Below are 25610 nucleotides of genomic sequence, written 5' to 3'. Positions count from 1 at the left end.
AGCGCGATCGCCGCAACACATCGGCGGTTACGCTAGCATTTTTTGAGGCACAACGTGCCAGATAGACGTTCTGATGCTAGGCAGCACATAACAAACAAATTAACTATCTTCTGTTAGGTTCTCGCGAGCACGAAGAGACTGAAATCTGCGTTCGCAAACGAGGAAATGAAAATACTGGCTACCGCAAGTAGTTAAAACACGAGGAAATAAGGGGTTGATGAACGTCTTTCAGCTATAAAGAAAAAAAAAAAAGTGGCGTAGTGGTAACGTGTCCGACTCAGGATGCACGGTGTGTCGAGGTGGTGGGTTCGACTCCCGCTCGCTCGTTTTTTTTTTTTGAGGTGCTTTTTTTTTGTCGCAGCGCTCGTGTTTCAGCCCTAATTACGATCTGGGCATGACCACAGATTTTAAAAACAATTCAAAAGCCCGATTTCGGCCCGTATCAGGTGTCCCAGTGTGCAGCGCGCCAGCGTCCAGCGTGCCGCGCTGCACACCAGCGTCCAGCTTCCAGCGTCCCAGTACCCAGCGCCACACTGGTCCAATAATCAGGTATGACACTGGGACAGTGACACTGGGTTTTCCAATAGGGACTGCTGATGTTAACGGTATCCATGACTCTTCCTTCTCCCCTTTCCCCTCCCCCGGTGTAGAGTAGCAGGCTAGAGCATGCTATCGCTCAGGGCGCCCTCTCTGCCTTTCTGTAAATGAATATCTCTCTCTTAACAGTAAATGCCAATAAAGCTAACCATGTTAGGTTCTTCGTTATACGGTGTGCTGTTTTAAGAAAGCAAAATATACGTACAGTGGAGATTTTCTTACGCAGACAGGCTAGTCAGTAACATTCGACATTCTACGCCATGTGAATTTTCTCGCACAAGCTGTGAAGATGACCATGATGATGATGATAATAAGATAGACACACCAGATCGTTTTCACCATCGAGTTATCTTGCATGAAAAACCCTTTTAGCTTTTTTCGTCTTTTGCAGTAGGAGTAAAGAAATTTCGGTAAATTACGCTTTGCACAAAGCACGCATATGTACTGTACTCACGGATTCAACGCGACATCAACTTTTTTTAGTAAACGACTGGTGCGCGCAATTGCTCGAGATAAACACGTAATGTCGCGAAGGATCCGGTCTCCAAAGATAATGTTGGCTCAAATCTACGCGTTCGAGTCGAAATTGCGTCGATATCACCCGAACTGGGGAAGGTGGAAACGAAAGTATTTGCGTTACTTATGCCTAGATTGTCGTGTTTTAATCCGTGAGTACTGTACATTTTCATCAGCACCGTCTCTACTGAAATTTGTGAACGTAGCGTTGAGCTGCTTATCAAGTGCTAGAAGCACACACACAGTCTCCAATATTCCAACCGGAAGGATCAATGTTCATTTAACTAACAGAGAGCTATAACTCTGAGCCTGTTTCCGCGTTACTGAAGTGATCACGAGAAGATGCAGTGCATTGTGCTTCTACCTAAATTGGAAACAAGTGAAACTTACCGCCCCGAGCACTTTCCTTGCGACCAACAATGGACTACAATCACGAGGGTCGCTGGAGCCGCCTTGAGTAAATCGAAACCGCCAACCTAGACACTGGTTTTTGTGATTACGCCGGCTACTTCCAACATTGGTGTGATGCCCAAGTACGTGGTGACTTCGTACTGCGCGTCTAACAGTCTTAAGTGCAACAAAACGGAGCTTTTCTCTTGCTGGTTTCGTAAGTAATTCAAATAGCCATCACCAAGGCCACCTTTCCGTCACGATTTCGCCAAGACAAAGCCGGCTCGACCTAATTGGCTGCGGCCCTTAGCTGGACATGCGCCCTCTCCGCAGCCCCTCCAGCGGCTGTGATCTTTATTATTTATTGTTATATTCCCTATCAACATTGCTTTCCAGCCTCTAGTCGTTGTTATAAAAAAGTATTTAAATGGATCCCAGAGAACGAGTCGTTTCTTTAGAGGCTGCCAAGTGCGGATGGAACAAGCAGTGCTGCTTAATAACGCGCAGCGAGAAGGCAGCAGGGAGTGCGAACTTTGCTTGCGAGTATTCACTAATGGTCTGTGCACGTAGCGCAAAACATTACTCCGTCCTCAGTTAAGATTTCTGCTGCCCACAATGATAGATCATTACCAGATAGCCCGATCAAAGTCTCTGTTCAATCTGGGTGCTAGCTGGGTGTTAGCTTCCGCCTGTCGCTCTCGAACGCTCCAACGCGGCCGTCGCCAATTAAATGATGTCGCAATAATCCTGGTATTGGAAAAGGTGGCACATCCAGATCATATTTCTTCTAGACCACAACTGCTACGCCACCAATATGTGCCAAATGTTTACCTTACACTGACGAACCCCCAGTGTAACGATCCCGATAAAGCGACCAATTAGATATGCCCTACAATCATACCTAGTGGTATCGTATGAATAAATACGCAATCTCACAGTGCGGCCTGCCGCATATGCATGATTGTATCATGTGCACATATTAGGTGTCGTACACTGCACTCACTGGCGAAGTCATGCAGTTTAGCCTGAACAAAAAGATACCGCGCTGAATCAAAACAAAATTCTCGACCTTGCGCAACATGTAATGGGAGAACTCATGTGCCCAGCGAACGCGTCGTCATGCATATATGGTTGAGCACGTACGTTCTAAAGTTGCACCATCATCTGCATAGTTCTTGTTGTAGAGCAGGCCATCCTGGATAACGAAGCCATTGTGAACAGTCGACTGAGCTGTTGAATTTAATTCAAGCTTTCATTCTTCCACTGTTTTTCCCAAAAGGTGGCTCGATGGAAAAAAAAAGTGTAATCGATTGTATCTAGGAGCTCGCCTAATGGTAGGCGCATCCTGTAGCGGTTGGTAAAGGAACCTCAAGAGTCAGTTGGGACATATGGGTCAAAATAGGCTAGTATTGCGCGCTAATAAAAGCAAACTATGCTTCAATAAATCAGTAAAGCGACTACAATATGAGAAAAAAAGGTACTTTCAAGCTGATAAACAGAAAAACAACACATTTATATAGGATAAGTACTACTCAGTGGAAACAGGATACATCATGATAATACCGAGCGCTAACTATAGTTTTTTCATAAGTGAATCCAAAACAATTTTGCCGAGTAATTAGCCCAGAAGACAAACACAAAATAACACTAGCTGATGAAACCACTGATGTTATATGTAATGTAGAATGTGGAGACGCGTATTTAACACCACATTCGCAAGTGCCCTAAATAATGATTGTGGCATTCCTTCACTTGTAATAAGATCCACGCGTATTACGAGTGAATTACTGATGCCTGATGTTGTAATTTGCATACATGCCCTAATGTCTCATATATACCATCTAAACATCACAGCATCCGCTAGCTCTGACAAAATTGTTTCAAACTTTTTTCTGAGTACGAAGAACCTTTTTGCTTCCTACTTGTGTCGTTTGTATTCGCAGTCCCTTTAAATGCTCTACTCGCACGATAACTGAAAAGGGGGTACGGTCGTTCCCAATATTAAATGGGGCAATAAGCCGTCACCACCAAATCAGCGTTTGAATTCTACTATGTTCTTGGTTGTCGCATTCAATTCAAACATAGTAGAAGCTATGAACACTGGCAACATATATTCCCATAGGTCTCCGGTTGCTCTGAGTAGACATGCATGCATTGTTTGCAGCATTTAAATTTTAAAGCACGGCTCTTGGGTCTGAGTTTCTGCACTCGGAATATCCCTCGGTGTCATTGCAATCGATGGTATATTGGCACAGTGGAGGCTACAGCGCAGCCAACGCGCCCGACGCGTCACGCGCATTGTTCTCTTCACAGTCAGTGACGCGACCCGTGGAAGTGTTTCGTCTGCCGATGCTGCTGAATGAATTTCTTGAGCCAGGGGCACAGGCAGAAATGTTTTCCGGGGATGGGGAGGGGAAGCATCAGCCACCTGATGTGTATGCTCGTGCGTGTGTTTCTATGTGCGCCTGCATATATACAGATGCAAAAATTTTAAAAAGTCGGCTAGGAAGGCAGGTTTGTACGAATCCCTCAACTCCCCTGGCTACGCCAATATTCCGAGTAGACGCTCACCAACACTGATACATTCGCCATCATCTACGGGTTCCATTACATTACTTCATTTCATTTCAATAACAGACAAGCTTTTAAACCATCAAAAAATACTTTGGTGTGTACTAAAAACTATAGTCACCATAAATGGGCATATGCCGCGGAAATTTGGCCAATTCCACTACTCACCGCTGGTAAACTAAAAATGAAGAAGACGATAGGAGGGCGGTAAACACCAATTGAGACATTATAGACAGTCGTAACCAGTAAAGGAGAAAAGCTTAACGAAACCGTTGGGATTAACCCAAGGAGAAACACCAAGGCCACACGTTTCATCTTCGGTGAAGCATCTGGACGGAGTGGTTCAGTGGCGCATACAGCGAGAGATTACTAGGGAACGGGATAGGCAATGGCGGGTGCCAGAAGACGCCGAAATGATGGAAGCCCTATGCGAACGATTACGCGGCCGTATATCTATGGGAGGTGCAAACGTTCGCTTTCTGTGCGAGTTTCTGTCTGAAGTTTGGACATCCGTGTCGTGTCTGTGGCTGTCTGTGGTTTTACTCGGACCTATCTACGCTGAGAAGCAACCTAAAAGCAACCTAGCATCACCAAGCTAAAATCTCGCGACAGCCTTGAAGCAACCTAGTAACAACGTAGCATCACCTGGCAACCACCTAGAAGAAACCAGATAAGGCTTCAGGATCGTCCAGCTTCACCGTTTCGGCCTTGCTCGATTTAGTGCAAACTCCGCGATTTTCACCCTTAAACAAGATTTTAACCCGTCTAGGGGGCCTTATATAAGGGTTGAATATACATATCCATTATCGCCCCAAACTCAGCTTTAGATCGTTACTGGTCACGAGGGGAGAACGACGACGAAGTGTCTATCACCGAACGCTTCTATTTGTGCTCCGTGCAAATTTGTGAAGTTTTACCCTTTTTCGAGGGACGCTGCTCCCTCCCTTGCAGCGACGGACGCGGAGCCTTCCACAGGTCCGCCCAGCCAGACGTCTGCCATGGCGAGCGCCGCTCTAATTCAAAGCGCCTGGCGGAGAACCGGGGAGGCCAACAGCGATGGCCACCACGTTGTGGCGATGGACGCGGAGCCTACTGCGACGCCGAGCAGCCTGAGGTCAACCTTGGCAAGCTCATCGAGGAAGCGGATCACTTGCTCCAGCAGCAGCGAGGACACCGACTTGTACTCCATCACTGGCGACGATTCGTCGGATGACAGCTTTGAGTCCGTGAAGAGAAGGAAGGCAAAAAGAAGAATTATCAAGGCGTCTTCACCAGGCAACACCTTAACTTCGAAGGCAAAAGGAGAAAGGTGGCCGCACACCATATTATTCATGCCCGAGGATCCTTCCATCAGCCTTCGAGCAGTCAAGAGGCAAGCTCTCTCTATGTTCCTTGAGGGTGTGGCGCCGGATGAAATCAAAGACGTCCGCGTGAATACGCGAAAGAATATCCTCGCTGTGGACACGACGAATGCAACAGCCTTAGAGAAGCTTCGCAGAGTAACAGATCTGGCCGGCATCAAAGTCCGGCCGGTTATTCTAATGGACGGCGCCTGCATGGCGGGTATAATTTATGACATTGATTTGGCTATTGCGAACTCAGACCTGCCCATTCTTATAAAACCTGCTAACGAGGGAGTGGTCATCGCTAATGTGTTTCGCCTTGGAAACACCCGCTGCGTAAAGGTGATCTTCAAAGGTGACTCCTTCCCATCGCATGTCAAGGTCGGCCACTTCCGACATCCTGTTCGACCGTTTGCCCCCAAACCTGTCCAATGCCATAACTGCATGAAGATTGGCCATGTCAAGGGTGTATGCACAAACATCACCGTTTGCCCACGTTGCGCTGAACCGCACACTGCAGATGCTTGTCTTGCAAAAGAGCTAAAGTGCGAAAACTGTGATGGCCCTCATGAGGCGGCCTCCAAAACCTGGCCACGGATGAAAAGAGAAATTGCCATTGTCAAAGAAATGGTTAGAGATAGAAATAGTTCATCCCACACAGAAGCCGCGGATAAGGTGCGGCGTCGGCGTAATCGTCGACGGAAGACTGCACGAGAAGGTGCTAAACATATGCCACCTGTGCAAAACTCATCAGCTTCGAGCACAAGTAAGGCTGCAAACAAGAAGCAAAATGAGTCGGAGAAGCCAAACACTGCGGAAGAATGGCCTGCGCTTCCGTGTACGCAGCCGGCGAAGGTGCCTCCTTCCAGGCATCCTCGCCCTACACCTTCCTCTGAGCCTACCTCTGTTGATATTATGTCAAGGGTCGATCGGCAGATCATTCCGATGCTGCGATCCCTCGTCGCTGTCATGCGGAACTCCTAAGAAGCTTGGGAACTCCAACCGCCCGAAGCGGTCTGCAACTTTTGGACGCGCTCAGCCCGGTCCTAGCAACCCTCGCGTAGAACCATGGCAAGAAATCAGCCATCGTTCCGCAAAGAAGTCAGACAAGCAACTATCATCCAGTGGAACGCCAGCGGACTTAGATCTCGGATCTCTGATTTTCGCCAGTATGTATTTTCCAACCGTTTTCCAATCATCATAATCTGCGAACCGAAGTTGTCAAACCCAATAAGGCTATCCGGCTATGAATCAATGATGTCCTCAACCTACAACGAAAGCAGCAAGGTCCTGGTGTATATTCTTCGCGAGCTTACGTACCTCATTCAGCCGGTGCCACCTCACGATGACAACCAATATGTTTGTCTGACTGTGAAGAAGAAAAACCTCACCTTTACATTAGTATGTGTATATTTATCTCCCTGAGCTCGATTTGATAGAAAAAGACTGGAGGGCATACTCGCACAAAACCCTGGTCCATGGATTATTACGGGAGACTTTAATGCCGACCACCCTATCTGGGGGAGCTCAAAAGTTGACGCAAAAGGTCAGCGACTGGCTTCGTTCGTGTCTGATCACGATCTGTCCCTACTTAACAATGGAAGCCCTACATTTCTACGAGGCTCCACGTAGAGCAGGTGTTTGGACTTGACGTTTGTGCCACGCCGCTTCGCCACATCTGTAAAGTGGTTTATAGACATAGAGACACATGGCAGTGATCATATCCCCTGTTTCCTGAACATCAAAGGCTTCGCTGGCTGTCATTCAGTAGGCGCAATCAGGAGACGTGATTGGTCTGCGTTTAAAACCAACCTCGAAGAGGCTTGTCGCAAAGGTCTTTTCTCTGGCCTAGAGCAAGCGATCAAGGAAGCAGCGCAATCTGCGATGCGCACGCTTACATGCTCCTCAAGGCACTCGGAAACTGACATTGATTTGTTGACGAGCCGAACGAAGGTACCGACGCAAAATTCCATTCATGATCTAAGGACAGTCAGACGCTTACAAAAGAAGATTCAGCGTCGTTTAGATAAACTAGAGTCTCAACAGTGGGCGAAGTTCTGTGAGTCTCTAGACCCCCAAAAACCTCTATCACAGATATGGCGGACTGTGCGAGGCCTGCGTACATTTCCTGAACAGCGATTTCCTTTCAAAGCATTGGCAGTTTTCCAACATCGACGGGATATCGAAGCAGCTGAAGATTTTTGCAGGAAGATCGTGGGCCGTTCGACTTGCACAGGAGCCCTTGCTGCTGATTTCACACCTCCTTCATTGGACTCACGCATGGACATGCCTTTCACGACTAAGGAGCTGGATGCGACTATCGCCTTATGCAATCGGTCGTCGTCACCTGGTCCAGATGCCATATCATACCGCATGTTACGCAACCTCAATGAGCGGGCACGAGAAACTTTGCTAGATGTGTTCAACGAATCTTGGCGAGATGGGCAAATCCCACAAGAATGGAAAACGAGTCGTCTAGTCCCGCTTCTAAAACCTGGGAAATCCCCACTAGAGCTGGCACCATACCGCCCAATAACACTGGCTAGTTGTGTAGCGAAGCTGATGGAGCGAATGATCCTTGCGAGACTAGAGTGCTTCCAGGAACGCTATAATGTATACCCAAATGCCATGGCCGGCTTTCGATGCGTTCGTTGCTCCATTGACAATGTCATTGATCTGGTAACTTGCGTCCGACACCAGAAAATGAGCAGACGGTTATCCGTCGCGCTATTCTTGGATGTAAAAGGAGCATACGACAACGTTTCTCATGAGGCCATACTTGACGCCCTCGAATCGGTTGGTCTTGGTGGTCGAGTGTACCGTTGGATCTGCTGCCACATGCACATAAGATCATTCTTTGTGCAAACCAGTGATGGGCCAACGTCTCAGCACTACACACACCGTGGTGTTCATCAAGGTGGCGTCTTAATGCCAAATTATTTCACCTTGTGTTGATCGGACTCGTGGAGCGTATGCCGAGTTCAGTTAATATATCCATTTATGCCGATGACATCTGTGTTTTGACGTCAGGTGTCCCTACTGAAAAAACCTATATGGTTTCATACAGGATCCGTATGGTTTTATACAGGACTTACAGCGCTAAATATAGGAATTGTATAGGACCGTGTGGGGGTATATAGGATCCAAACAGGATCCAAATTGGACCTAAACAGGACCCATATGGTGGTATGTAGGACGCAAGTAGGACCTACAGAGGACCCATATGGCGGTATATAGGACTCAAATAGGACCTCCAGAGGACCCATATGGCGGTTATAGGATACAAATAGGGCCGCCCAGGACCTATATGGCGGCATATAGGATCAACACGGGAGTTGTTTTCTTTCATCCGCTCTCATTCAAACCTCTCACAATCTCTTCCTGATCAATAGTTCGCCTTTTTATCTTTATAAGTGGCAGGACAGCACTTAATTCTCAATGTTATGTTTCAAATTCCCTTTCATCTCAATCTAGCTCTCGAACCAGCTGCCTTTTTTTTATCTTGACAAGTGGCAGTGCAGCACATAATCATCCGCTTTCATCTACACCTCTTACAACATCTTTTTGCACGCGCAGCCCTTACAAAAATGCACTTTGCGTGTCAATTGACCCCGAACCGAGGCCTTTTTGACTCAAAGGCTGGTCAATTAAACGGCAGCTTCTAATGAGAAAGTTTTAATTGACCCACGGTCACTACACATTTAATTGACCTAGTATTGAGCGCTCTCAATGAGGAATGTTGACACCTACATTAGCTTCTGGGGTAGAATTCAGAAAACTTATTGTGTGTGTGTGTGTGTGCGTGTGTGCGTGTGTGTGTGCGTGCGTGCGTGCGTGCGTGTGTCTGTCATATGGCCAGCACCACTATTGGCTGCAGTTTTCTCTTACGAATATTTTTCCATTTTTCTGTAAGACACGTTCGTTAGTAAGGGTCCTGAATTAGGCATAAACCAAACTTGAGGATACAGTTACAGCACTCAGTGGAGCAGCATTGTATTACATAAAACTGCATGCAAGCATATGCTTTCAGGCACTGACTGTGCGGCGCACGTCTTTCTGAACTGTGTAGACGGATCGTGTCGCGTTCAAGTGCGACACGTGCATTTGCTTCAATGATGCGCTAAAATGCTGCCTTCCAAAATTTGCAAAAATACCCTTGATGCAAGGTTTATCGGAATGTGTATTCAATGCTTTGACAGGCAGTGTCTTTATTATTATTATTTTATTACTATTTATTCATGAGAAGTACGATAAAAATGGGGATAAAACACGTCGTGGTAGCCGGCTTACGCGAAAAGAATGCGGATTCGACGAACGCGTCTTTCAACGGTCGTGCATTTTTAAGCTGTTCTCCCCCGTGGGGGGAAAAGGCGCGCTCTATTGTTCCGAAACTCGCCTGTCTGGTAAGTCGCGGGAGGTATTCTTTGCACGTGGCGGGGACCATGAGGGGTGAAGAATTCGGAGAACACATGTCGCAAACTTTCGCTGCACAGGTGCAAGGAGGCCCGTCTACTGTTGCGGTCAAGAAAATAACGCGAGAAAAGATCAATTTGTATTTTATAGGGTGCTAATATTGCGCCATGAAAACTTGATAGTTCACAAATAAGCTTCGCAGAATTTATTGGCAGTTACACCAGTGTAAATTTCTGACGGTCACTTTAGTTTTTGTTGTGTATCCCTCCGCGCCGCACTTTCTTCTTCAGAATTGCTCACCAGCGTCACGAGTGCGGATCGTGTTCGTCACTTGCGATCTCTCTTGCTCTGATTTCGTGGACATCGAGTACCGCGATGTGCACAGGCTATCAGCGAAAGTGTGAAGAAGCTACTTCGCTCATGTGCTGCAATTGTGGCCGTACATGGAAGTTTGTTTCGGCGGAACGGTTGTTCATCAGACCCAGCATCGCAACTTTGCTGCGCAAAAATGGACACCTCAGCCTACATGCAAGACTCCATCACACCTTCCCTTCTGCAAAGCTGCAGAGACAGATACCGTCACCATGATGTGCCATCAACATTTCTGTATTTGCTGGATCTCCAAACAACGCGCCTCTGTTGATTATCTTTGAAGGTTAGTTTATCATTTTCACTGCCTTCGTGCGTTCTACTCGAAAGTCATGAGAACTGAAAAAAAGTATTGTGCCTTGGATGTTGTATCAGTATGCAACTACGTAACTATTGTGGTTTACATTAATAAACCGTCCTCTTCTAACTATTTTATTTTTTATGACAAGATTTTCTCTCTTTTTTTGTATTTCTTACAGGCAGGCCTTGCCCTGGTTATTCGGACACACGCGCTACTCCAACTAAATGATGGCATTCGTCCCTATTGGAGTTTTCGTAAAAATAAATATAGATGTTAACCCTTTGTATCCCAGCGTCCACATATGTGGACAAAACATATCAGTGAAATGGGATCAGACTAGCCAACGCATTGGCTTAAAAATCGATTTGAAATGTTGGCATTACTTCGAATTTCACAAAAACATCTATATGTGTCCACTTCTGTGAACATACAGAGGTAAGTGCGCACAGAACAATGGCGTTCTTCACAAGTCGCCTGTAGAGATGTATATCTACATATTTTTTTATAGGTTCACTTTAAATTTGTAAGAGTTTTTATATTATTGAGGTTTATTCGAGAAAAGGAAGGGTGTATCTTGTCTTTGTGTGACTTTTGTTGCACTGTGAGCGACCAAGGTTTTGCAAGTTGAGTTGTCGCTGCGGCGTCCACGTTTGTGGGCACCAGGCATACCGAGTTCGTTTAAAAAGCTGATAGAACACCGCGTGGTAGTAAGACCCGCTTCGTTGCCGTGCGGCTCTACCCAAAACATTATCAGTGATATAGCTAAACACGCCTTGTAGAAGTTATTTAGAATTTATTTGCTTTATTCTGGACGTGGATTAAGTGATGAAGACATGCATGCCATAATTTTAGAGCTGACTAGCAGAAGCGAATGATCCGATTTGGAGGGCACCAGTAATTAGCACGTTCAAGTAGAGCCATCAACAAGCAAATGCCTTATGAAAAATGCTACTGCTGATGATGAAAGCATTCAGTTTGAATGTAACCATGAACGCACTGGCAATGATGATCAACCACGATAAAGATGATGACGAACACGTTGAAGTAGAGCGGTGTGCAAGCAGGTGGGCCTTGAATGGTGAAAATGATGGTGATGATGAAGGCGTTGAATCAGAGCCGTTAGCCATCGGCCACGTGACCCTTTATGATGATGATGATAATAATAATAATAATAATGATGATGATGATGATGATGAGCGCGTTGAACTGATGATGGTGTTGATTATGGTAAGTAGTGATGATGATAGTGATTATTGTGTAGCAACAGAGCCGTCGGCATGCAAAGTTCCCATGTACGATGAAGAAGGATGATGGACCCAGTGTAACTGGTGTTCCCAGCGTCCACATATGTGGACACTTGTTTTCTTGTAGAACTAAAGCAAAAACTTCCCATGTTTTGGTTTATCCCCACTTTCGTATGTACTGCAATTGCATATACGCAAAAAAATATTTACTTGCGCAGCTGGCTTGGCCATGGGATACAAAGGGTTAACAGATCTGTGTTTTCCATTTTGACTTGAACACTTTACAGAACACCGAAGGTCCGCTGCAGCTTACACAATGAAGAAATCACAGCATCTGCATCACTGTGCATGTGCGTGTATGGTGCCGTTTTATTGCGGAGATGCTTAAAGACTAAATAAATAATCAGTTACCAAATATTCTTGCCTGATCGTTTTTCTTCAAGTGTATATGTAGTGCAACAGTGAATTCTTGTAGTGCAACAGTGAATTTTCAGTAGGGGTAACACGGCCTCAGGTGCGTGCAAGGCTCCAAAAAGCCGCGATTTCGATATCGGCGTACCTTAGTGAACAAGGCCTCGAGATTTCACCTGAGATATCTGCGTTGGTCGCATTTACGCGGAAGCCAATGACAGCATACGCCGTATCAATTCATGGGCAAAATGTTTGTTACGCCAGGACTCACAGATTCTTGGGCGTAATCATCGATAGAGATCTTTGCTGGAGTCCCCATGTGGCTGGTCTTAAGAAGCGCCTGACAGCCATCTCACATCTTTTCAAGTTCCTCGGAGGGAAATTGTGGGGTACATCGGTACGCGCTATATTGCAATTATATCGGAATCTATTTCTCGGGTATATGCGGTACAGTCTACCGGTGCTGACGAACACCTGTAAAAGCAACATAGGTCAATCGAAAATGCTCAGGCTCAGGCGCTCATAGTTTGTCTCGGACTGCCCCGCTGCGCGTCAACAGCGGAGACCATTGCCATCGCAAAGGACCACCCTGCTAGCATTCACATAACCTTGGAGGTGCTTAGGGCACACATCAGACACCTTGCTCGCACCCCTGCCCACTACCTAGCCTCACTTCCAGAAGACCGGCCCGGTGCCTCCTTTTGCCAGAGGATTTCGACTTTTCGAGAGTGCCTTCCAACACGCTACACACCCCCTGAAAGAATCATGACATTCCCTTGGTGCCTGGAACAGCCTAAACCTCGTTTGACAGTGCCGGGGATTCGGAAGAAGGCGGGGCTCTCGTCGCGAGCTTTAAAGCAACTATCTCTGCTGATGCTACACGAGGAATACGCAGACCACGTTAAACTTTACACGGATGGCTCTACAAATACTAGGGGATCTGCAGGAGCTGTTATCTTCCCTGCGAAAGCCGAAACCTATAATTTTAGAGGGTCTCATAGGACTACGTCAACTGCTGTGGAGCTTGTGGCACTCCGCAGTGCACTTCGAAGGATTCAACTAGAGTCGCCACTGAAATGGGGCATATTTACAGACTCGAAGTCAGCCCTGCAGTGTCTGTCGTCAGCTTTACGTCGTGGTGCACAAGACCAACTAGTATTGGAAATAAGACAAACCTATCAGCAATTTAGAGACAAAGGGCATGACATAACTTTTCAGTGGCTTCCAGGCCAATTGTGGCATCGACGGCAACGAACATGCCGATAACTCTGCAAAGAATGCTCATGAAGGTGGTGTGCAGGAAGACATTCCATTATCACAAACCGATGCAGTATCAAAGATTCGCTCTCTCGCAAGTGATCTAACGCATTCAATTTAGAATACGTCCGGTTTTCTGCATACCCGCCTTCGCCGTCTAGATCCGTCACTTCAACTTCAAATTCCGTCAGCACTATCTCGGACCGAAACAACAGTCCTCTGCCGCCTGTGGCTTGGAGTGTCTTTCACGAACAGTTTTGCTTACCGAATCGGAATGGCAGACAGTGCTGCATGTGCTCACTGTGGCAGCGAGGAAACCATTGCGCACGTCCTGTGTCATTGTCCTCACTACAGCTGCCAAAGACAACAGCTCTCAGCAACGCTAGCACGCCTCGATGACCAGCCGCTTTCTGAACAACCAATTTTGGAGTGCCGGAACGTTCTAGGTTCCAACCAGAAAGCGACGAAGGCGCTGCTGAAGTTTCTCCGCTCAACCGACCTCGCTAAACTACTATGATGCTCCCGTGCTTGAGTGTGTATGCGTTTTTTTAATCCTTTTTCCTTCCTTACCTTCCGGTCCCCCATACCCCTTCCCCAATGCAGGGTAGCAAACCGAGAAACTTCTGGTTAACCTCCCTGCTTTTCACTTACCCTTTCTCTCTTTCTCTCTACTGGTCACGACGCAGTATGTTGGTTGGTTGGTATCCGGGATCCGACTGGCCGTCTTCCTCACTGAACGCCACGTGTGCAGGAATATCACATTCTACTCTGTTAATATATGGCCACCATCAAACGGACGCCAAATAATTCTCGAGCCTCTCTCTACCACTAGCTCCAGGATTGGCTGAGAATTTACACGAGTTCCTAGATGCCATAGATTACACCTTTTTCCTCGGCCTCGCCACGTCTTGGAAAACAGAGGAACAATCACAGCTTGTAAGTCCTTTTCGATTCCGTAGCTCATCCGACAGTTTACAATTACTTTGTTACCCAAGATGACTTGGCAACGCACTTACGGTTGGGGGACACTTCGAAGGACAGACTACAAAGAAGACAGGGCACAGCTTAACAGAACGAGTGCTCATCAAGCAATAGTGCACTGCAAGTAAAAACATCACTACATATAAATCATACTATTATGAAAATGTTTGCTATTGCATTCATTACTATCAGAGTATCTACATGTTGTGTGCATGTATGAAAAGTCTTTGATAATTATATGCAGTGTAGTTTTCTGAATTTTCCTTTTATCCTTTCCAGGGCACGATGTTCATTACGATCTCCGAGTGAGAAATTCTTCTATACGTACAAGACCTGGCCAAAACTGCCGACATTATTATAAGGAGGTCATAGGACATCAACCTTCTTTCTATGTTTACACTGCCCGATGTCAGCAGGTACTTAGAGCAGAGAAATAAGAGTATATTAGTTTTATCGGATTGTTGTATTGTCTTCCAAATATTACAACGTTGTCACACCCGCACTTTTGATCGTGATAAGACGGATATGGACCCGACTTCTTGATCGCGATAACAAGTTGGTCGCTGCTACACGATGCAGCCTAATCCGGATCAAGTTTGGCACAGACGTCAGCCAAATCGCGATCCTGTTGATCCGACACAGATCTGTTCGCTCTTAAATGTGACCATGTAGCAGCACCTGGGCCGGATTGAGCCTAATGCGGTTCGGTCTTCATCGCGATCAAAAGTGCGTGCGTAACACCGGTGTTAAATTAAACTGCGATGACATGATTGTTGACATTAGCGGTAAATGGCAATAAAGCTAACGAAGTTACGGTCTTCGTTCGACGGTGTTCCCTTTGAAGAAAGCGAAATATGCGCGCCGTGCCGCTTTCCTTACAGAGACAGGCAAATCAGAAACCTGGTTTGTTGGCATATTCGCTGCTATAAACCATGGCAATGTTACGCACAGCTTTGAAGGTGCCCGTAACGATGATGGTAAAGAAATAGCCAGACCGGATGGCTTTCGCCATCTTGCAAGACGAATGCCTGTGGGACGCTTTGAGCTTTTTTTTTTCGTGTCTAGCACGAAGAAGATTTCTTTAATCAAGCTGCATGTCGTGGTGGGCAAAGTACGCTCATGTGCTTTTTTATGACCACCATTTGTGATCAAATTTGCCATTAGACCGTTGACCTGTTTATCAGTTGGCAGAGATACGGGCCACACCATCATTTATTTTCAAATAGAATAACGTAAACAGCATTTCACTGCAAGGGGACTATCACTACAGCCTGTTTCGTTGTTGCTGAAGAGATCATCAGAAGACGCAGTGCTTCGTGCTCCTGTCTAATTTGAAGACACGTCAAACGGCCACTCTGGACACCTGCCTCGCGAGCAACAGTGGACTATAACCACCGCGGTCGCGGAAGCCGGGTTCGGTAAATCAAAGCTGGCTACCTCGACACTTGCTTTTGTGATGGCGCCGGCTACTTCCAGCATTTGTGCACCGATTAACTGTTTACCCAGTCGTGTGATGCCTTCGTACTGCTTGCCTAATAGTCTTATTTCCCAACCTATATTAGCTTTTTTTCCTTATGGTCTCGTAAACCCTTAGAATAGTAATCACCAAGGCCACTTTTCCTTTCGAAACAACCAACACGATTTCCTCTCCACAAAGTCTGCTCCATCTAAAGTGGTCGCTGCCCTTAGCTGCACATGCATCCCGTCCCCTCCGCAGCGCCTCCAGCGTCTAGGATCTTTCTTTATTGTTTTTATCTGTATCAGTATTCCTTTCTAACCTTTATCCCCTGTTTTCACTAAAACTGAGCGAGTAGTTCTCGTCGAGGCCAATATGGGCGCACGGAACAGACCACACAGCTTAATTAACGCCCAGATGAACGAAGGGGTCGCATACTGCAGTGATATCTATTAAAGTGCGTGCGAACTTTGATTGCCTGTGGATCTAGGAACTCGTGAAAATTCTCAGCGCATCCTGCAGCTGTTGATAGAGACAGACTCGAGAGTCATTTGGCGTCCGTGTGATGATGGCCAGTGTTCTAACCGAGTAGAATGTCACATTCCTGCACACGTAGCGTTCATTGAGGAAGACGGCCAGTAGGGTCGCGGATAGCAACCAACCAGCACACTTCATCGTAGTAAGTAACGACCTAAAGGGGAGTGGGGGGATATTGGAGGAACTTCCAAATAGCAAAAAGCACAGAGAGGCACTCACTCTTGCTCAGCGATGATGCAATTCTTTGCGGTATTGCTCAATGAGTAGCTGCCGTAGACAATGACATGATTGGCGTCAACAAAAACGATCGAGCAGGATGGTGCGAAGGCCACTTCATCTTGAGTCGGTGTACACTCCTGTTGAAGCATATGGTCAAAATAGTTTAGCACGTGTGCATAAGATAGCAGGAACTTCATTTGACAAAACCAGGAATCGCAACCTGCTCCCAGCTGAAAGGCTCATCTCTGCACAGGGTACGGAGTATCCGAATAGATTCGCACAAAACCTCGGAGGCGCCCAAAATGACCCAAGACATTTCGCAATTGCGTTGTATCTAGAACTACTTCTTAAGGCGAAAGCCTTAGATGACTGATCAAACGCGAAAATTGGCAGGCGTCCCGCGTCGGTGTCTTTAGTCGGCTGCGTCCACACGAGTGAGGCAAAGAAACATCATCACGTGATGAAGTCACTACAACGTCATCTTGACGACACATTGTTACGTCATTAGATTACATCGTAGCTTGGTCAAAGGTGCGACGATCACGAAGGCAGTGCAAAGCCAAGTGACTTGACCTTGATCCCGGAGGCAGTGCGAAACCGCGTTAGATGGAGAACGTTTTCTGAGGATGGCGGGGCAGGATCAATATATCCACCGAAAAGCAAAAGATGTCTTCTTTTCATTCTCGCAGTACTGACTCCATAAACCGTTAAAATGTCGAGAGCGCCGCGTTGGAAGCCCATGAGCTGTTCACGGGACACATTGAAATCCCAAGCAGAATGCTAAGTGGCGGCGGTCCTGCTCTTCCGAAACGGCAGGCGGTTGACAAATTTCAAACGGCTTTCCCGCATATCCTACGTGAAATCGGTAAATGTCTGCGTTTTACTGGTAGACAATGGTGCTCGTACACGAGGCGCGAAATCGTCGCCATCAGCAGAAGTGGCGCTGATGAACGTCGCACCAGCTTTTGCAAGGAGGAAACATGCTCTTAAACCGGAAAAGCTGGGACATAACCCGCCTCACGTCGGTCGACTTCTTCGCGTAGCATTTATCGAATCCACGACGCCAGGTCAGATGAGGCTTGCGCCGCACACTGGCGAAGTTTGTTACGTCACTTAGGCGACCGAACTTCGGGGTAATACATCAGTCTTCAAGGGCTCCTGATGTGCGCGAGGGCAAGACATCTCCTATGAACTCCAGACTACCTCTTTCGGTGAGGAATTAATGTGCATCCGCGGCGGCCCTTGAGGAAGACAACCAACTTTGTCCTCCTCTGTCGTCCGAGGATCGAGAGCTTTTCACTACTTGAGCACATCATTTACGTACACCGCGGAGCTTTCCACAAGAACTTGAGCTTACCGTATGGGCGTTTGCTCGGCACACTTCATTTATGTAACGTATCTTCAAATGACCTCTTTAGTTCGTCTATGAACGTCTGCTACATTGTGAAGCTCAAGCCACACAGTCGTGCTCCCACTAAGTAAGAAAGTAACGTTGTTAATCTGGGCATGAGCATCCCCGTCGTTAAACCGACTTGCCGTTAATGTAGCTGATCTAGACGCCCACATCTTGCCCGGCTTTTCAGACCAAGGTTCCTGGCACTACGTACGGCTGACATGGAAATCTGGGAAGCGGCGGGCGGTCATTGCCACCGTTAAGAGCCATCACTAGTAGAAGGCAAACAAGTAAAATGCAGGCAAATGTTGCGACTGCGACAATCCGTGTACTGCGTTATCGCAACCCGCAGCTGTACCTAAGATGTTGCGAATGGATATGTTAATTTCACAGTGAATTTATCAACACAGGAGTAGGGAGCCACGCCGACGCCGAGCCCCCTTAATGAAATGCGCTCTTCATGCTCTCTGTCGCCTTAGCGCAATGATATGTGTCTATGTGTTATCTAGAATATATAGCTAAGCCGGAGTGGTGTAGAAGTCAGATTTTGTCCTTGGCGATCGCTCATTTACGTTCTTCAAACTGGTAGTGGTCAAGAGAGTCTCGCAATAACAATGAGAATCATCAGTACTGAGGAAATCATGATATGTTATCAGCGTCAAACACGCCTTTTATGGTTCAATACATCATATGACATGGAGATTTCACTAAAGCATTCATTGACCTACATGAATTCAAAGGGAACCGGTTGATTAGCTATGTTCACAAGCACCACAAGTGTCATGGCCTTGAAACAAATTTCAAAATGCGACTATGAGTAGACATGCTCCTGAATTCTATACGCTGCTGGCCGCAATATATCTACTGCTACGCGCCGAAAGTGACGCGTATCTTTACGGGCCATGCTCTCAGTCGAGAATGTCGACACGATGGTCTTGTGTCCATTCTGCACCAATTAGACGCGCTCTTCCGAAACCGCAGAGAATATATGTTGTCAAGGTGATTGTACGTTTTCTTCCATTATGCATTTGTGCTGGGGAGCTGTATTCAATAACTGTCATTATGACATTCATTGAAAGCAGCTCCCCAGCACAATCGTCAATACACGTACGCACACATATGCAATGGCCTCAATATTTCAGTTTGCACAAGACTACGCGTCACTCTGTAGCGCAGTGTGTTCTCGATATTCATGGGAGAAACAATTTTCAGCAAGTGGAGGGTATTTCTACATGGAGTGTGCTGGCGTAAGAGGTTTTCTGTATGGGAAAGGGTCATCAACGCTGAAATTGACAAGCACCGGTTCGTAGAACAAAGCTACAAGAAAATGTACACGAACGGCAAAGTGAAAGCTTGCAAATGAAGAAAATTTTTTCTCCTGCGCGGCTAGAACCCTGGACGAAAGTCTTTCCCGGACAGTCGCTCAATCTTTCTCGTTTCTAAGAAATTATACACCATTTTTGCAGCTTTCTGCTACAAGCCGGTGGTGGTCAATTTTCCTGCCTATGAGTTCCATTTGCAGTACTGATGCGTAAACTTCGGTGACGTAGCGAGTGTTATGTAGACGAGCCATTATTTAAGAAATAAAGTGAATAAAAAAAACAGAACACTATGATCAAAACAATGTGCGCATCTGCGTCAAAATGGTGGATAAAAGACAGGAAGGAAGCGTGGCCACGCTTTGTACTCAGCACACTGCCTGTCAGGGCAACCTTCACGTCAGGCGCTCGGAAGCATTACAAACAGTAAACTGAAGCGGCATGATAACCGAAGTAATCATAGCGATATTAGTTATTATTACAACCGATATCACAATTCATACGGCTGGTTTGGACATCAAGCAGGTAAGTTTATATTTCAGTGCACTTGCAATCACTGATTAAATTTTGAAGCACAAAAAAGGCATATTTGATATCATAAGCGCACTCTTCAGTATTAATGCTTTTTTCCTTTTTGCAAGGCAAAGTCGGCTTTGATAGGTGGGCATAATTGACACGAATCATGAAATTCATGAAAACGGTTAGCTGGTAGCTGTGTCACAAGAGTGCTAATACTTTGAGTAGTTGGTGTTTGATTCTGTACGTTATTTAGAGATATACATATGAGGAGTGAGCGATGGTATCGACGTTGAGAAAAATTAGCTATTTTACTTTGACATGGTGCGATAAAATATACCTGGCTAAACTGATTACTAACCGCAGCATAAATAAAATGTAATAATTACTTAGTGTAATTGTTTCATTCAATACAACGTTAGACGACCTTTTAATTTGCTTAAATACTTGTAAAAGAACCAGCTGGTTTGCCTACCTTGCATGCTTCACCCTGTGGCATCTTAGTTATCTTCCGTGTCTTGTTCTTTTTGTGAGTTGACACTGGCTAAATTGCTTTATCGTTTTTTTTAATTATTTCGACGGCGAAAATCAAAATTCACTCAGGGTGCGTGCTGTGACTCGCTGTTCATTAGCGGTGTATAACGCTTGCTCAGCGTGAGCTTTTTATAGTGCGTGTGAATGCTGCTTATCTGCAGACTAGAAGTGCCTACGGCGAATATAGCTGTGCAGTTTACTACACTGTTCTATTACAAATAGGGCACAGCGACTTTATTGCTCATAGTCCAGCTTTGTTTGACCGCGTAGAATGGCGACAACGATGTCTGCTCTTGACAGGCACGTCAGCGTATTGTACATTGGAGTTGTACACGATTAAATAGACTTCCGCGCTTAAGAGCGAGTGCCCACTATACAAGGAAATATGAAGGTGTGACTGTAATTAACGTGCGTGCTAATTCCGTGTTCACTCAAAGGTAACCGATTTGCACAAAAAACGTAGATTTGCTAAGAACCGTGACCGGAAAGCAAGAAAAAGTGGCATACAAAGCGCCTTGTTGTCTGCTTCGAAAAACTTGAAGGGCGTTCGAACGTTTATTTCGGTAGCAGAACGCGATGACTTTATTGGGTCCCATTCCTATCACTTTCTGAATCGGTAGCGAGGCTTCGGTCCTCTATGGACACCTCAACAGTGCGGTGAGAAAAATGCACGCTTTTGTGCGCATTATGGGCCATTATAATCTATCCTGGACGGCTAGTGCAAGTACATCGCACATTGGTCAGAGAAACTTGAATTGGGCCGGCAAGAACAAGCACCTCAGCAGGCAGTCCACGTGACTCCCAACTGTTGTGCTCAGATAGGGCTTGAAGTATCTGAGAACGAAACAACAATTAGGACATTCAAAGTATAGGTGGCATTATGTGTAATTTTCAACCGTATTGTAGGAATTACGACATACATAGAAATGAACTAAAGGGGACGAAAAATCAAATTGCTACAGTCAAATTGACGACTGCACCAACAAGCTTCGGATAACGTATCCGATGCTCTACCTGCCACGGCGGCCGCTTCTTGATGCACTTTAGTTAGTGTTTAGGATCCTGTAAACTAGGGACTGTTAGCCGGTGCCACTCGCAGCCATGACGGTGAATGTGGAACACTCTTTTCGCCACATCGCATCACGTAGTGCGTGAGTTTTTTACGTACTCGGAGCCGACCAATCCAGCCCTCGCATGCTATCGGAAGGCTGTAGGTTCAGTCCATACCTGCAGGCAAGTTCACTTTGCCTCCACAATATTTACTGTCCACTTTTCTCGTAAGACTACGCTACTGTTAAAAAGAACAAATAATGTTCTTGATGCGTTCCTTCACTAATTGATGTTTCGTCTTATCATCTGGTGTCGAACAAAGAAACGAGCCCTTGTAACATTCAGTCTTTTGTTCTAAGCAAAAAAAAAAGTGACGTTTATGGCGGCTGCGCTCAACAACGGGCGTTGTCTACTGCCACTTCGACCTCTGCAGTTAACTCTAAAGCAGCAGACACAACATGAATCTGGAAATTTCCTTGCGCTTAGCATGCATATGCTTGCCTCGGGATCCGCAATGCTTCGGGGCAAGAGTGAAAAATAACAGGCTGCAGAAGTTACTCATCTGATACCGCGAATTGCGAAGATATGTGGTGGCTCGAACGCCCATGTGGCTTGCCTTCTCCGCTCTATACTGCAACCACGGCTCATCTACACGCTTCTGCATCGTCTCACAATGCTGATTCGGCCTCGCCTGGAGACCCATAATGACAAAGCGATGCGAGCCATAGCACCTACACTGGAAAAACGGCGAGGATAGTTCCAACTCATCACTATAGACGAGTTGGGGCATTACCGCCGTTGTGCACGCACCCTTAAGACATCGCGTCGTGCTCGGCCGCTGCTTCGGCCCGGTACATAATAGCCCAATTCCTTGCCAGGCGAGTGCTTAAGTTACGCGCTTTGATCATGCAAACAAGCGTACACTGATGCCAGTATACGTCACAACCCGATTCATGTCACTCTTGCTAGTCCATTGATATCAGAGGCAGCTCAGACATGCCCGGGTCAGATCCCGCTCAGCGGGCGTTTCTTGGTGCGCTTGCCCTCATACCGAATGAATTGGCTGCGGTCCTTCCTTTTGTTCAACAAACTAGTTATTATCAGCTTATCTGTGCGAACTCGACGCAATCTAGCCACTAAACGCGTAGGGTATGTCGGTCTGCATCACACGCAGCAGCATTCACCATCCTGCGGATTCTACAACTGAGGAGATACGAGTTCAGCAGGGGCCTCGAATGACATTGCCCGTCCCTCTGAAAGCTTATTGGGCAGCACACCCACAAGTAATACACCACCGCCTTCCGCTTTTTACTGAACATGTCCACGTGCCAGATGTTGCGAGAGAAAGAAAACCGCTGGCGTATCACACAAAACTTCCGGCGTACCACAGACAACGCTTTATTTCCGATTTTTCCCTCGCAACCAATGACGCCGATGACGCCGCTGAAACCGACACCGGAAGTTCTCCGATTTACTGCTGCAATTTTGCTGTTCACGCGGAATTTAGGTTCCTATTTCGAACCTAAATTTAGGTTCGTATTTCGAACCTGCTAGAAACACAATTTTTGCCAAAGGTTGAGACAAAATACGGCAGAAAATGGTAGCTACTCTGCAATTTTCGCTATGGTAATAACTTCATTTCTATGTATGAAGCTCATCAGAACTTGTACTCTGGGCGCGGTAACGTAGAAATAGTGTAAATTGTAAAAAATACTTCATGTTCAGTGTGAAACATATTTGTTTAATATTATGGCAAAGTGTTCATTCATGGATGGCTGCATGAAGCTCAAGGAACAGGGTAATAATTTTTGGGATTTTACGTCCGAAAACCTCTATATGATTATGTGAGGCGCGAAGAAGCATAGAACTGCTCTCCTGGTAAGGTAAATATATGTATACAAACTAAACACACCAGTCATGTCATGAAAGGTTCTTCATCGCCGTATGTTCCTCGTGGAGGCGTTCACATGCCCATGCATACTGTGTGAATGAAACAACTGCGACCGCTTAGTCTTCTTGTTTTTGACATTGATATTATGATATAGGTGACCTGCATGTCATGAGTGCTCATATGGACACATGAAAAATCTTTGAACAGGGGGTGCTGCTGGAGCCTTGCGTTATTCAAGGGCACGTCATTGATTTATGTGTGTCATGCGCGTCACGCCATGTGCATTTTTGTGTATAGCAAGGAAATGAAACCACCCCCATCACATCATTCCGGTCGCGTGGTCGAACCTTCGCAGCAGTGGCAGTGTTTTCGATGGAGGTAAGAAGACTAGAGGCCCGTGCACTTACATTAATATCTACGTTAGAGAATCCCAGGTAGTCACAATACCCACAGCCCTCCACTACGGCGTCTCTCATAATCACACCATGGTTGCAGGACAATCAACCCCAACAGTTATTATTACCATGGCATCATAATACCAGATTTCACATAATGTATCACGTAGACTGGAAGCTTATCATGATAATCATATCAAGATATGCTTTTCATGTACACGATATAATTGATGTACACGATGTTATAGGCGGCTAGAGATAGATAGATAGATAGATAGATAGATAGATAGATAGATAGATAGATAGATAGATAGATAGATAGATAGATAGATAGATAGATAGATAGATAGATAGATAGATAGATAGATAGATAGATAGATAGATAGATAGATAGATAGATAGATAGATAGACCTTCGGTTCATCTGTCGAAGGTCTATGTATCGATAGACATTCGATAGACAGACCTTCGGTTCAATAGTTCGCATTTAGTATGAAATCTCAATATAACAAGGACAATACCCATGTTCTGGTTGTCATTTCACGGTACACAATGCCCTATGAAATGTGCATTGTGTCTAGACACAATGTGCATTGTTTAAGAAGTTGTCGACCACTCACTAACTTGCGACAATCCGAACAGCCTGGCAACACGTGTAGCCTTCGAAGAAATGCGAGTCCAGTCAGAGGGGCTCGCTTTGCAGGCTTTGGTTAAAATGACAGCTACAGCTTAATATCAACGTATCATGCTTGTAGCAGCAGCAACCATGAAGAGATCTCTGTAGCACACCGGTGCCGAAGCTACAAACGCCTGATCTTTGGACGCTGCGCCTAACCTAAGGTCTTCCTTTTCACTTGCACATTATGGTACGAGTGAAAAGTCTAGCTAAAACTGCATTAATATGGGGGCTCTGGTTTTGTGAAGCTGTCGTGACAATAATAGACTCTGGTTTGAAAGTGGTGCTTTCGTCCACTTTTGTTAAGCTCGTTGAGTACAATGGAGGACAAGGACACGGGGACGACGAATACGAGCCCTACTGCCAACTGAATCTTCATTGTTTGCCGGGGCCATTTCACGGTTAGACCAGGACAAAGAACAGAGCCAGAATTGTTCAATGCTACCAACGAAAACTCAGACGCTCATGCAAAATCGTGAAAATAGGGGCAAGCCAGTGAACTCTGCGTGTGCTTGCCTGATGCCTTAGTTTTCTTTTTTTGTTTCATTGTTTCTTTTTTAATGCGAAGCGTTTCCTAGCAAACCTTTGGTGCTTTGAGCGTTTCCATCTACGTATCTATCTGTCCATCTATCTTTCTAGCCGCCTACGTCTGGGACCTCTAATTATCGCCTCCTCAGTTTGGTGTAGACTAAAATTTGCATGGGACGGTAAGAGAATTTCATAAATATGACTGTCCGGTCATCACATGAATAACGTCAGAATCCATTCGCGTGCGTCGTCAAACACTTTCCTCCAGACACGTGTGGTACGTAGCCGTTTACCACGGGCCGCGGTATATCGGTATGCGCCACAGGTGTTTGACAGTTTATATCTGCGCAGGAACGACGAGAACAGACACCGGTAATGTAAGCGCGACAGCGTTAAGAAAAACCGACATTGGTAGCGCTCACACGACGAATGGAAAGAATAAAAGTTTGTATCCCAGCAGGAATCGAACGCAAGCATCCTGTGAGGCAATCAGTATTCTACCACAAAGCCACGCCAGGTTTAAAAACAGCTTCGGAAAAACAGCCTACGCAGGCGTAATATGGGTGCAGCGTCAATTGTGGTTGTTGTGCTGGCTATTTATTTACAAGAAAGCAATAAACAGTACATATGTAGTGATACAATGCAGCTGTCATATCACATTAACGTCCATGGTCTAGTGTTGGCTCCGCTTGTATAGCAGTCTA

This window comes from Rhipicephalus sanguineus, chromosome 10, assembly GCF_013339695.2.
Source record: "Rhipicephalus sanguineus isolate Rsan-2018 chromosome 10, BIME_Rsan_1.4, whole genome shotgun sequence".
NCBI classification, from domain to species: domain Eukaryota; kingdom Metazoa; phylum Arthropoda; class Arachnida; order Ixodida; family Ixodidae; genus Rhipicephalus; species Rhipicephalus sanguineus.
This window is presented reverse-complemented; position numbering follows the sequence as displayed.